General features: G+C 39.2%; 1 pseudogene; it reads right to left on the reverse strand.

The window, feature by feature from the left end:
• LOC103255411 overlaps nt 1–11642 on the reverse strand; it is a 26988-nt pseudogene extending 15346 nt beyond the window's left edge.
• Nucleotides 11643–12973: the final 1331 nt, after the last annotated feature.

Genomic DNA, 12973 nt, shown 5'->3' on the forward strand with positions numbered 1-12973 from the left:
GAGAGTGGGCATTCTTGTCTTGTTCCAGTTTTCAGGGGAAAAGGTTCTAATTTCTGTCTGTTTAGCAATATGTTGGTTGTAGGTTTCTTGTAGATAGCTCTTACTATTTTGAGGTATGTTTCATTTATGCCTAGATGTTCGAGGGTTTTTATCAAGAAGGGGTGCTGGGTTTTATTAAAAGATTTCCGCATCTGATGATATAATCAGGTGGCTTTTGTTTTTACAGCTGTTGATGTATTTAATTGCATTTATGGTCTTGTGAATCCCAGGGATGAAGCCTACCTAATCATGGTGGATGATTTTTGAGATGTATTAGTGGATCCGCTTTGCTAGGATCTTGTTGAGAATTTTAGCATCTATGTTCATCAAGGATATTAGCCTGTAGTCCTCTTTCTTTGTTGGGTCTTTGCCTGGTTTGGGTACCAATGTGATGTTAGCTTCATAAAATGATTTGGGAAGAATTCTGTCTTTCTCAACTACCTAGAATACTTTTAATAGAATTGGTATCAGTTCCTCCTTGTATGTTTTGTGGAATTCTGCTGGAAAGCCATCTGGTCCAGGGCCTTTCTTCCGTGGGTAATTTTCTTATGACACAGAAGCCATCAAGTGATCGGGGAGACTGTCCACAGACTGGGAAAAACTATTTTCTAACTGTATGCCTGATAAATGCCTAACATCTAAGATCTACAAGGAACTAAAATGTGCTGAAAAGGAAAAAAAAAGAACCCCATTACAAAGTGGGTAAAATATATGAATAGATACTTCTCAAAAGAAGACATACCAGCAGCCAACAGATAACATGAAAAATGCTCAGCCTCACTAGCCATCAGAGAAATGCAAATTAAAACCACACTGAGATACCACCTAACTCTAGTCAGGATGGCCATCATCCATAACTCAAAAAATAACAGATGGTGGAGAGGATGTGGTGGAAAAGGAGCACTTTTACACTAGTACAACCTCTGTGGAAAACAGTGTGGTGATTCCTAAAGAATTAAAATCAACTTTCCATATAACCCCACAATCCCCCTACTGGGAATATACTGAGAGGAATTCAAATCACTCTTTGAAAAGATACCTGCACAGATATGTTTATTTGCAGTATTGTTCATAATAGCAAGAACATGGAGCCAACCATGCTGCCTATTGAAAGAGGACTAGATTTTAAAAATGTGGTACATATACATGATGGAATATTACACAGTCATAAAGAAGGACAAAATCATGAACTTCACCTCAACCTGGATGGACTTAGAGTCTATAATACTGAGTGATCTATCACAGAAACAAAGAACTGAGTATCCCATGTTCTCACTCATAAGCAGACCTTGAACAATTATCATAATACTATAAGAAAAAATTTGACTGTAGTGGAAAACTGCTGGAGGAGGGGGAGATGTGGGATTGGCAGTAGTGGGAATCTGCCATGAGGTGCACACCTCATCAACAAGGGTACCTGCATACTGAACATTTGTATACCTAACCCTGAATTGTGCCCTATATCTTTAAAATAAAAAAAAAACTGATTGAAGTTCAAACATAATAAAATAAATATACATTTTTAATAAAAAAATTAAAAATAAAAAAAAAGAAAATGTGTTTGCTACTCCTACAGACTATATCTCTGTAGAAAAAAAAAATCCTAATTTTTTAGAAAAAGCACCCATGACACCACTGTGACACAGTTCAGGGGTTCATTCAAACCCAAATTAAGACTTAGGACTCTCAAAATTACCACAATAAACACTCCTATTCAGTGTAGTACTGGCAAGTCTAGTCAGAGCAATCAAGTAAGAAAAAGAAATAAAAGTCATCCAAATCAGCAAAAAGGAAATTAAACCGTCTGTTCACTGATGACATTATTGCATACCTAGAAAACCCTAACTACTTCTCTAAGAGACTCCTAGACCTGATAAACAACTTCAGTAAAATTTCAGGATACAATATTAACGTATAAAAATCAGTAGCATTTCTGTACGCCAATAATACTCAAGCCAAGAACCAAATCAAGAATTCAACCCCATTTACAGTATCCACAAAAACTAATAGTAATGAAATCCCTAGGAATAAATTTAACCAAGGTGAAAGATCTCTACAAGGAGATCCATAAAACACTGATCACAGAAATTATACATGACACAAACAAATGGAAGAACATTCCTTGCTTATGGATCAAAAGTATAAACATCATTAACATGACCATGTTGCCCAAAGCAATCTACAGATTCATACAGACTGACATATTCATTTGCATACACATTAATCCTTATTAAAACGCTAACATCAATTTTTCACAGAACTAAAAAAAAAAACAATCCTAAAGTTTATACGAAACCAAAAAAAAAGCCTGAACGTTATCCTAAGTAAAAAAGCAAAGCCAGAGGCATCACATTACCTGACTTCAAATTATACTACAAGGCCATAGTAACTAAAACAGCATGGTACTGAACAAAAATAGACAAATAGATTAATAAAACAGAATAAAGAACCCAGAAATAAAACCACATACCTACAACCAACTGATCTTCAACAAAGTCAACAAAAAATAAACAATGGAAAAAGACACCTTATTCAAGCAATAATGCTGGGAAAATTGACTAGTCATATGCAGAAGAATGAACTTGGATTTTTACTTCTCACCATACAAAAATTAACCCAAGGTGGATAAACTACTTAAACATAATATCTGAAACTATAAAAAATCCTAGAAGAAAACCAAAAATAAACTCTTCTGAGCACTGGCCTACGCAAAGAATTTATGACAAAGACCCCAAAAGCAAATGTGGCAAAAACCAGTAAAAGACAAATGAGACTTAAACTGAAACGCTTCTGCACAGCAAAATAAATAATCAACAGAAAGAACAGAAAACTTATGAAATGGAAAAGATATATTTGCAAACTATGCTTCAAAGGGCTAATATCCAGAATCTGCAAGAAACTCAAAGCAACTAAACAGAAAAACAACCCCCTCAAAAAGTGGGTAAATGATATGAATGGGCACGTCTCAAAAGAAGACATACAAGTGCCAACAAACATGAAGAAGTGTGCAACATAACTAATCATCAGAGAAATGCAAATTAGAACTACAATGAGATTTCATCTCACATCAGTCAGAATGGCTACTATTTTAAAAAGCTAAAGAACAACAGATGGTGTGGCTGCGAGAAAAAGGGACTATTCATACACTGTTGGTAGGAATGCAAATTAATTCAACCTATGGAAAAAAGTGGGGAGATTTCTCAAAGAACTAAAAATAGAACTACGGCCTGGGCAGCGAGACCTAATCTCTACAATAAATCAAAAAATCCATCGGGCGTGGTAGTGCATGCCTGTAATTCCGGCTACTTGGAAGGCTGAGGTGGAAGGATCGCTGGAGCCCAGCAGGTCGAGGTTGCGGTGGCCGGGAGCAGCCACTGCACTCCAGTCTGGGTGACAGAGTGAGACTCCAACTCAAAAATAAATAAATAAAAATGAAAACAGAACTACGATTTAATCCAGCAGTGATACAACAGTGGATACTATTAAGTATCCACCCAAAGAAAAGGAAATCATTATAATTTTTAATTTAATTTATTTAAAATTTTAAATATGTGGGGTACAATTCAGGGTTAGGTATACAAATGTTCATTATGCAGGTACCCTTGTTGATGAGGTGTGCCACTGTCTGCCCTGGCAGTTTCCTCCTATTGCCAATCCCGCCCCTGCCCTCCCCTGGCAGTTTTCCACTACTGCCAATCCCTTTCTTATAGTATTACGATAGTTGTCCAAGGTCTACTTATGAGTGAGAACATGTGATACTCAGTTCTTTGTTTCTGTAATAGATCACTCAGTATTATAGCCTCTAAGTCCATCCAAGTTGCTGTGAAGTTCATAAATTGTCCTCTTTTATGGCTGTGCAATATTCCATTGTGTATATGTACCACATTTTTAAAAATTCAATCTTCTTTCTATGGGCAGCACGGTTGGTTCCATGTTTTTGCTATTGTAAATAATGATGCAATAAACATGTGTGTGCAGGTATCTTTTTCATAGAGTGATTTGAGTTCCTCTCAGTATATTCCCAGTAGGGGGATTGCAGGGTTGTATGGGAGGTCGAGTTTTAGATCTTTTAGGAATCGCTACAGAGGCTGTACTAGTTTACACTACTGCCAACAGTGTAGAAGTATTCCCTTTTTGTTGCATTCTCTCCAGCATCTGTTGTTTTTTGAGTTATTGATGATGGCTGACTGGAGTTAGGTGGTATCTCAGTGCAGTTTTAATTTGCATTTCTTTGATGACTAGTGAGGTTAAACATTTTTTCATGTATCTGTTGCCTGCTGGTATGTCTTCTTTTGAGAAGTGTCTATTCATATCTTTTGCCCACTTTGTAATGGAGCTGTTTATTCTTTTCTTTTCGGCACGTTTGAGTTCCTTGTAGATCCTAGATGTTAGGTCTTTGTCAGCTATACAGTTGGCAAATACTTTTTCCTAGTCTGTGGGCTGTCTCCCCACTCTCTCAGTAGTTTCTCTACCTTTGCAGAAGCTTGTCAGATTGATGAGGTCGCACTTGTCTTTCTTATCTCTTATGGCATGGGCACTTGGGGTTTTAATCAGGAATAGGTTGCCAGTTCCAATTTCCCTAAGGGAGTCTCCTGTATTTTCAAAGGTTCTTACAGTTTGAGGTTTTACATTTAGGTCTTGATTCATTTAGAGTTTATTTTTGTGTACGGTGACAGGCAGGGGTCTTGTTTTAATCTTCTGCATGTGGTCAGCCAGTTTTCCCAGCACCCTTTACTGAATAGGTTCTCCTCTCCCCAGTGGTTGATGGTGGAGGCTTTGTCAAAGATGAGTTGGTTGAGAAATTGATGTTTTGCTTCTAGAATCTCTATCCTGTTCCACTGGTCCACATGCCTATTCTTGTCTAATACCAAGCTGTTTTAATTATTGTAGCTTTATAGTAAAGCTTAAAGTCTGGGAGTATGATGCCTCCCACTTTGTTTTGTTTTTGTTTTTGTTTTGTTTTGCTGAGGATTGTTTTGGCTATTTGTAGTCGTTTTTGTTTCCATATGAATTCCTGTATTGTCATTTCCAGGTCTGAGAAGAATGCTGCTGGTAATTTAATGGGTATTGTCTTAAATCTATAGATTGCCTTGGGTAGGATGGATGTCTTAACAATGTTGATTCTTCCAAACCATGAGTATGAAATATTTTTCTATTTGTTTGTGTTATCTTTCTTTGAGCAGTGTTTTGTAGTTTTCATTGTAAAGATCTTTCACATCCCTGGTTAGGAAGATGCCAAGGTTTTTCATGTTTTTTATGGCTATTATGTATGGGATTGTGCTTTTTATTTGGGTTTCTGTTTGTTTATTGTTGGTGTATAGGAATGTGACTGACTTTTGCGCATTTATTTTATAGCCTAAGACTTTGCCAAAGTGCTTTTCAGTCTAAGGAGGTTGTTGACAGATTCTCTTGGGTTTTAGAGGTATAGAATCATGTCGTCTACAAAGAGGAATAACTTAAATACCTGCAATCACAGGTCATTGCAGCACTATTCAAAATAGCAAAGTCATGGAACCAACCTAAGTGCCCATCAACAATTGACTGAATAAAAACTGCGACATATATACACCATAGAATACTATGCAGCCACAAAACAGAACGAAGTCAGGTCCTTTGCAGCAACATGATATGGAGCTGGAGAACATCATCCTAAGTTTACTAACTCAGAAACAGAAAACCATATATCGCATATTCTTACTTACATGTGGGAGCTAAATTGACATAAAAATGGAAATAATAGACACTAAAAGAGGGGATGCTAGGAGGCAGGTGAGGAATCAGAAGCTACCTGTTGGGTAAAATGTTCACTATTTGGGGAATGGGGACAACTGAAAACTAACACCCACCTATGCCCATGTAACAAACATATGTACATAATATGCCCATGTAACAAACATGCATTTGTACTCCCTGGTTTCCCTTCAGATCGTATAAATCTTTCACCTTTTACTCTCTGAATCTAAAATAGTTTTTTAAAATTATCATAAGGAGGGAATGCAAACTAGTGCAACCTCTTTGGAAGACAGCATAGCAATTTCTGAAAGAACTACAAATTGACCTTCCATATGATCCAGCAATTCCCCTATTTGGAATATACCTAGAGGAACTCAAATCATTCTACAAAAAGGATACCTGCATACGTATGTCTGTTGCAGCGCTATTCACAAGAGCAAAAACATGGAACCAACCATGCTGCCCATCAAAGCTGGACTGGATAAAAAAATGTGGTACATAAACACAATGAATGAAAGAAAATGTTTGTAAACTATTCATCGGACAAGAGATTAATAATCAGAACATTTAAGGAACTAAAATAACTTAGTAGTTAATAACAAATATTCTGGTTTAAAAATGGGCAAAAGATCTGAATGGCCATTTGAAAAAATGCAAATGCTCAACATTACTTATCAAAAAAAAACGCAAGTCAAAACCACAAAGAGATATTATCCCACCCAGTAAAACTGGCTTTTACCGAAACAGATGCTGGAAAGGAAATAGAGAAAGGGGAACCTCTGCACATTATTGGCAGGAATGTAAATTAGTACAGCCACTATAAAGGACAGTATTACAAGGGTACCTGCATAATGAACATTACTATACCTAACCCTGAATTGTACCCCACATCTTTAAAATCAAAAATTTTTAAATTTAAATAATAAATAAGTAAATAACAAAAAAGAACCATATGGAGATTCCTCAAAAAAACTAAAAATGCAACTACCATATGATCCAGCAATTCCACTACTAGGTATATATCCAAAGGAAAGGACATTAATATATCAAAGATATACCTGTACTCTCACATTTATTTCAGCACTATTTATAAAAGCCAAAAAATAGAATTAACCTAAGTGCCCATCAATGAATGAATGGATACAATGTCTGAATAATATTCCATAGTTGTTTTTCAATCCATTCATCAAAAAAAGGAAATTCTGTCACCTGTAGCATGATGTTCTCACTCACATGTGGGAGCTAAGAGGTGGATTTCATGAAAAGAGAAAGCAGATTGCTGGTTACCAGAGCCTGGGAAGGGGAAGGAAGGCGAGGAGTATGAAAAAAGGTTGATTAATGGGTACAAGCATACAGTTTAATAGAAAAAATAAGACCTAGTGTTTGATATGTCAGTAGGGTAACTACAATTTACAATAATCTATTGTACATTTCAAAGTACCTAAGAAAGAATAATTCAAACATTTCTAGCATAAAGAAAAATTAAATATTTAAAGTGATGGCTATTCTAATTACACTGATTTGATCTTTAAAAATTATACGAATGTGTTAAATTATCACATGTACCCTGAAAATATGTATATCTATTATGTATCAATTAAAAAATTTAAAAAAATAAAAATCATAACCTCAGATAATTAGGTTCACCTTAAGGGTGCTATCTTACACTTGTTATTTCAGTAATGAATTAGGAAAATATTACATGTGAGGATAATACCCTTACTTCTTCAGTACCTAAGTCATTTATTTATTAAAGTTATAAATATATTGCCAAGATAGGGGAGTGATAGAAACAGATAATTAATGAATGTTCAAGTTTTTCAGTACACTGAGTTGAGTATTAGACTAGCAAAGAATAACACAATAATATGGTTTTTCTTTCAGACCTCTACTCAAGCACCTCTTCAATAAAGAAGAAAGAAAATTTTGTGTCAACCTCAGAAACATGTATGTAATTGAGAAATACTGGAATAAACTCTAGAATACCAACACTTGAACCCAAGAATAAAACTGAATGGATCCATGAATCCACAGAATTGTTTGTAGATTTTTGTGTTCATGGTTTGTTAAAGTAGTGGGTCTATAGCTTTCATCAGTTTCTCAAAGGCCATGAGAAGCACCAAACTAACACAACCATCTTTTACTGCTGATAAATCAAACTGCCTTTCAAGGCAGAAACAAAAAGGATTGTGTAGAAAGGATAGTCACTGAACAGTACAAAAGTCAATCTAAAAGGTGATTAAAAGTGCTTTAAAACTATCATAACATACCTGAAGTTTACCTTTAGAGTTTTATAATTACTCAGATTTTTTTCATCAAAGATGCTTAGTTTGGGGTTTTGTTCAAAGCTTCAGGAATGCTCTGACTGAGAAATCTAGGGCCTGAAGTCTCAAATTCACCCAACCCTGTTATTAATTTGCCATGTGACACTAAACAAATAATCAATGTTTTCTGGCCCTCTGTGTTCTTGATGTCAGCAAGGATTGATTGAGCTTCATTTTAGTTACAATTCCTTGGAATCAATGAGTCAGTTAAGAACTTCTGACATCACTACACACAACCTATGCATAGGTACAGATTTTTCAAAAATTTGAGGTCAACCTAATCATACATTCTATTCTTAGTGCATAAATAAAGGATCCTTGGGAAATCTTTCTCAAGTTTCATGTTTCATAACAAGGGTAGAAAGTAACCTGTGGGATAGGAAGGGCATCTATTCTTGCATAATGAATGTCTTAAATATGGTCAATCATTCCTGTCCATAAAAATGAAAGCCACACTATAGTGTGGTGTTACTCAAAGGAATCAATAATAATGAGTGAAGAATTGTCTGGAATAGAATTATACCTAGGTAATGTGAAGCCCGGGTCAACAGACCTTAATAAGATTTCTAATACTTAACATGAACACACACACACACACACACACACACACACACACATATATACACACTCATCCCACAATACAACTAGATTCAAAAAAGATTTTACTATGTAAAAGATATTATCACTTTTTGCTTGGAGTAGAAGAATGTAAAAATTACTTTTAAAAAAATACAAGTTAACACAAGTTCATCGTGAGGTTAACACAAGTTCATCGTGAAGAAGCATGGTCACCCGATGGCTATGCTCTTGAAGAATCTGAGACACCCGGTCCATTAGAAGATAATGGCTTCCACCTAGGAACAGTGTAACTTCATTTCGTAAAAATGAGAATGGAGTTTCTGATTACAACACAGGAGTTGAGGGAAGGAGTGGAAATCCAGGAGAAAAGGTGTAGGGAAGAAAGAAGCTGGACACTGAGCAGCCACAGACAAGCACTTCCAGTCCCTCGATCCCACTGTATGTAACACCCAACACATGCACCCAGAGCCTGCCTGTTTTGTGTGCAGGATCTGTGGCAATCCACCGTCAAAGATGGCCGCTTATGACTCATAGTCTCCATTTAAAGGTGATGAGCCTCTCTGTGATTAGGCCTGAAAAAGTTTGTCATTCTAAGGTACATGCTGCTTGCTAATGGGGTCTTATAGAGACCTTGTATCCAAAAGAAATACCGGTAGAAAATATAACACATATTGTAGACATTAGTCTGAACGGTTCCTAATGGACAATCAGTAAGAGCTTCTTCAGGGAGACTTCCTTTTGAAAATATATGCTACTAGCCAGACTCGGTGGCTCAGCCTATAATCCCGTGCCTTTGGGAGGCTGAGGTGAGTGGATTGCCTGGGCCCGTGGGTTCGAGACCCGCCTGGGCAGCGAGACCTCATCTCTAAATAAATCAAAAAATCAGCCGGGCGTGGTAACGCATGCCTGTAATTCCGGCTACTTGGAAGGCTGAGGTGGAAGGATCTCCAGAGCTCAGCAGGTCGAGGCTCCTGGCCACTGCACTCCAGTCTGGGCGAAGAGTGAGACTCCAACTAAAAAAACAAAAAAGAAAGAAAGAAAATATATGCTACTATAGAAGACAGAAATATAGAAATGTTATACACGGTGAGTCTACAAAACAGCCATTGGAACTGAAGAATGTGGAGCCACTATTTACAACCCAAACTCTTGAGAATGTGTTGACAGAGAAGTTACTTAATTTGGGTCTAAAAATGCTCAGTTTATAACTAAGACATTTGAAGACAACTGTGCAATGATGGGGTGGGCCTGCTGGATCCTAGTTGCACCTCAGACTGAGGAATTAATGATTCTAGGAAGATCCCATCATCCTAAGGAAAGAGAAGCTTGGTCCTCAAAAGAAGTACAAGTTCCATGATATCAGTGTCTTCTGTTAGGCCGTGTTCCACACAGAGTCTTTGCTTGAAGCTCTCCACAATGGAGAAAGGTAGATCAGAAGTTAATGTCAAATGCCAGATTTGGGGATGGAGTGGAAGGGTTGGGAAGAAGTATTGCACAGCTCTCTGAATGACTCAGTTAACTTGTACCCAGACTTAAATAGCCTGAAGCAACAAGAATGCAAAGTACCAATCTCCTACACATCTCCCTCACATTTTAGTCCAGGTAAGAACACGGAGTGGGGGAAAGGGGGTCCTTGCAAAAACAGTCATTCATGGTGGTTTAGAAAGTCAGGCAGCATTCTGGAGCAAAGGAGGAGGAAAGAGTACAGCACTACAGAAACTACACTGGGTCCTTATTAGAGTATAAGAAAGGGAGGCAGTGAAGTTTCACAGAGTAAGGAAGTTGTTTGTTTCACTGCTATAACATTCATAAAGGGAAAAAAAGGCTCCAAAGAGATTTAAACAGTTTTCTTTAAAAGTGATTTTCAAAAATTCGCAATGAAAAGGTTTCAAAGTAGAACTCATGGTGAGGTCCTGGGCTAAGAAGCCCCGAGTCAGTTCCTCGTGGAACATTGGGGTGCCGGGATTTGCTCTTGCAAAAGGCACCTCACTCCCCTGTCCCTCAGGTGTCCATCAGGAAATCGACATGGTGGCTGAATTAGGTAATCTGTGGCTTCTTTCAGTCCTATGATCCCCTGATTCCCCATGATTTAATGGAGCTCACTATGGGTTGAAATAAAGTCTTGGGGCAACTCCACCCTGGGATGACCCTTTTATCCTGATAAATGTTTCTCTTTCATCTTCTATTCCTTTTGAGATTTAAAAAAAAGAAAAGAAAAGCAAATAAAAGTGAGTCCCAAAATGCAGAATTAACCTCCCACGAGTCCTTCAAAGACGTTCAGCAGCACAGGTGAAAGGAAGGAAGACATTAATCACCTGAGTCCTCTGCTCAGTCCTGGGCAGTGTCCAGGTTTTCTCTGGTGAAAACGCTCCCCTGTCCTCACTGTCATGAAATGCCTTCCCTGATCCACCCTGGCTCCTCAGGCAGCTTCAGAAAATTTACAGTGTTGCCCCAGGAGCTCGTTTTTCTGGTCTCCAAAGCCTGAAAACGCTCCCCACAGTTTCTCCTGGGAGCTGCTGTGCGTCCTCCCCCACTGGAGTTTAAGGTGAGCCTCCAAAGGCAGCTCAGGGATTCAAGCTCCCGGATGGATCCCCAACGTGTGGCGACAGCCCTGGGCGATGGGGAGTGCGTCCTGAAGAGGCTGCGAGAGGAAAGGATATTCTGTCTTCTCCAAAACTACCGCCTCCACCTCAGCAGTAGCCGCCCCCCTCTGCCCCACAACTGCCCGGGCTTCTCCCTCCTCCAGCGCGGTACACAAGCCCAGCCTGGAAAACCACGTGGATGATTCTGTCAAGCGTTGTTCGCGGAAGCCCTGGTGGGGCCGTAGGCATCCGGGACGCGCCTTTCTTTGAATTCTCCAGCCAAGTACTCACCCGCAGAAGAGATTGTCAGGATTTTGGTGGCCTCTAAGAGCAGGACCCCAAGGAGAAGGAAGCCCACCAGAAGCAGCGTCCGCCGCCCAGCCATGCTCACTCCTACGGCAGCCGCGGGGTCCAGCCTGGAGTGCGCGCCTTGCGCCAGCCTGAAAAATATCCTGTGCGCCTCCGTGCGCCAAGGGCGCAATCTGTGGTTTTGGAAAGCGATAAGAGAGGGGATCCTGCCAGTCTTTTCCGTCAGTCTCTTCTTGCCCGTCCGCCCCTCCTCCCTTGGTGAAGGCTCCATTGGATAATCTGTACTCACGTTACCAAACCACCTGCAGTCGTAGGGGGTGCCAGTGAGCTGATCCCTTAACCCCATTTTACCCATGGGATCACAGCCTTCCATGCCTGGAAACGTCTTACCGTGAACCAGAAATGGTAGGGACCTCACTAAATCAGGTTGATGACAGCTCCACTCCCAAGTGACTCACCTGTCTTGTGGACACTGCCTGGACTTATGGTACTCTACCTTCTAACTGCTCCCTGGTACTTCCTACTGCCATCCCAGGCACCTGCTTAAAATCTCTGACTGGTGTCCCAAGCTCAAGACTTCCCTGGAAGAGAATGCTCAAAAATATTGATAAACCATCCCTGGACTCCATCTCTGAGGACCTCTTTCAAAGTTAACATTCATGAAGCGGGCCTAGTGTCTAACTCTGAAAGTCAAGTCTGTACCCGGAGGTCTGAAATTCTAAAGCTGAGACTGTAATTATGAGTATGTATCCTAAAAAAGAACTGGGGATTATGAAGCATAATCTCAGACTGAGGACAGTTATAATTCTGCCCCTTTGTAATGTCCGCCCTGGGAAAGGAAGGAATCGCTATGATGAGTAGTCACCGGTAGCCCTCTCTCCTAGAACTAAGACTTGCTTTAAGAAAGGTTTTCAGAGCAGCTTGAACCAGACAGAGAAATCCTCCAGTGGATCATGTCAACAGGGTGAAGTGACCTCTTGAATTCTGAAGTGACCTCTTGAATTCTACTATCACTGTCTTCAGTCTATAGGTGTTTCTTTTAAACGAATTTAAAGCATTGCATTCTATAATTTGTGCATTTCTCACACCGCCACGCCCATTGTGAAGCTGGAGAAAGAGAGAAAAAGGACACACACACACACACACACACACACACACACACACACGTGTGGGAGAGGAGAGGGTTGCCAGGCAGCACAAGGCTTCTGTCCATCTATTCTTACACTTATCATAATGCATTAACAAAATAAAGGGCATGTTATCAAATTCCAACTTACTCATTGATGCAACAATTGCATTGATAGCTAATTATTATGCCAGGCACTGTGTGCTGGGAGGCAGATACTAAGCACACAAATAAAATGCGTTGTATGTTAATAGTAAGTACTAATAAGAAAAATCAAAAGG

The sequence above is a fragment of the Carlito syrichta genome, unplaced genomic scaffold, assembly GCF_000164805.1.
Source record: "Carlito syrichta isolate Samal-C Ts95f unplaced genomic scaffold, Tarsius_syrichta-2.0.1 Scaffold288097, whole genome shotgun sequence".
NCBI classification, from domain to species: domain Eukaryota; kingdom Metazoa; phylum Chordata; class Mammalia; order Primates; family Tarsiidae; genus Carlito; species Carlito syrichta.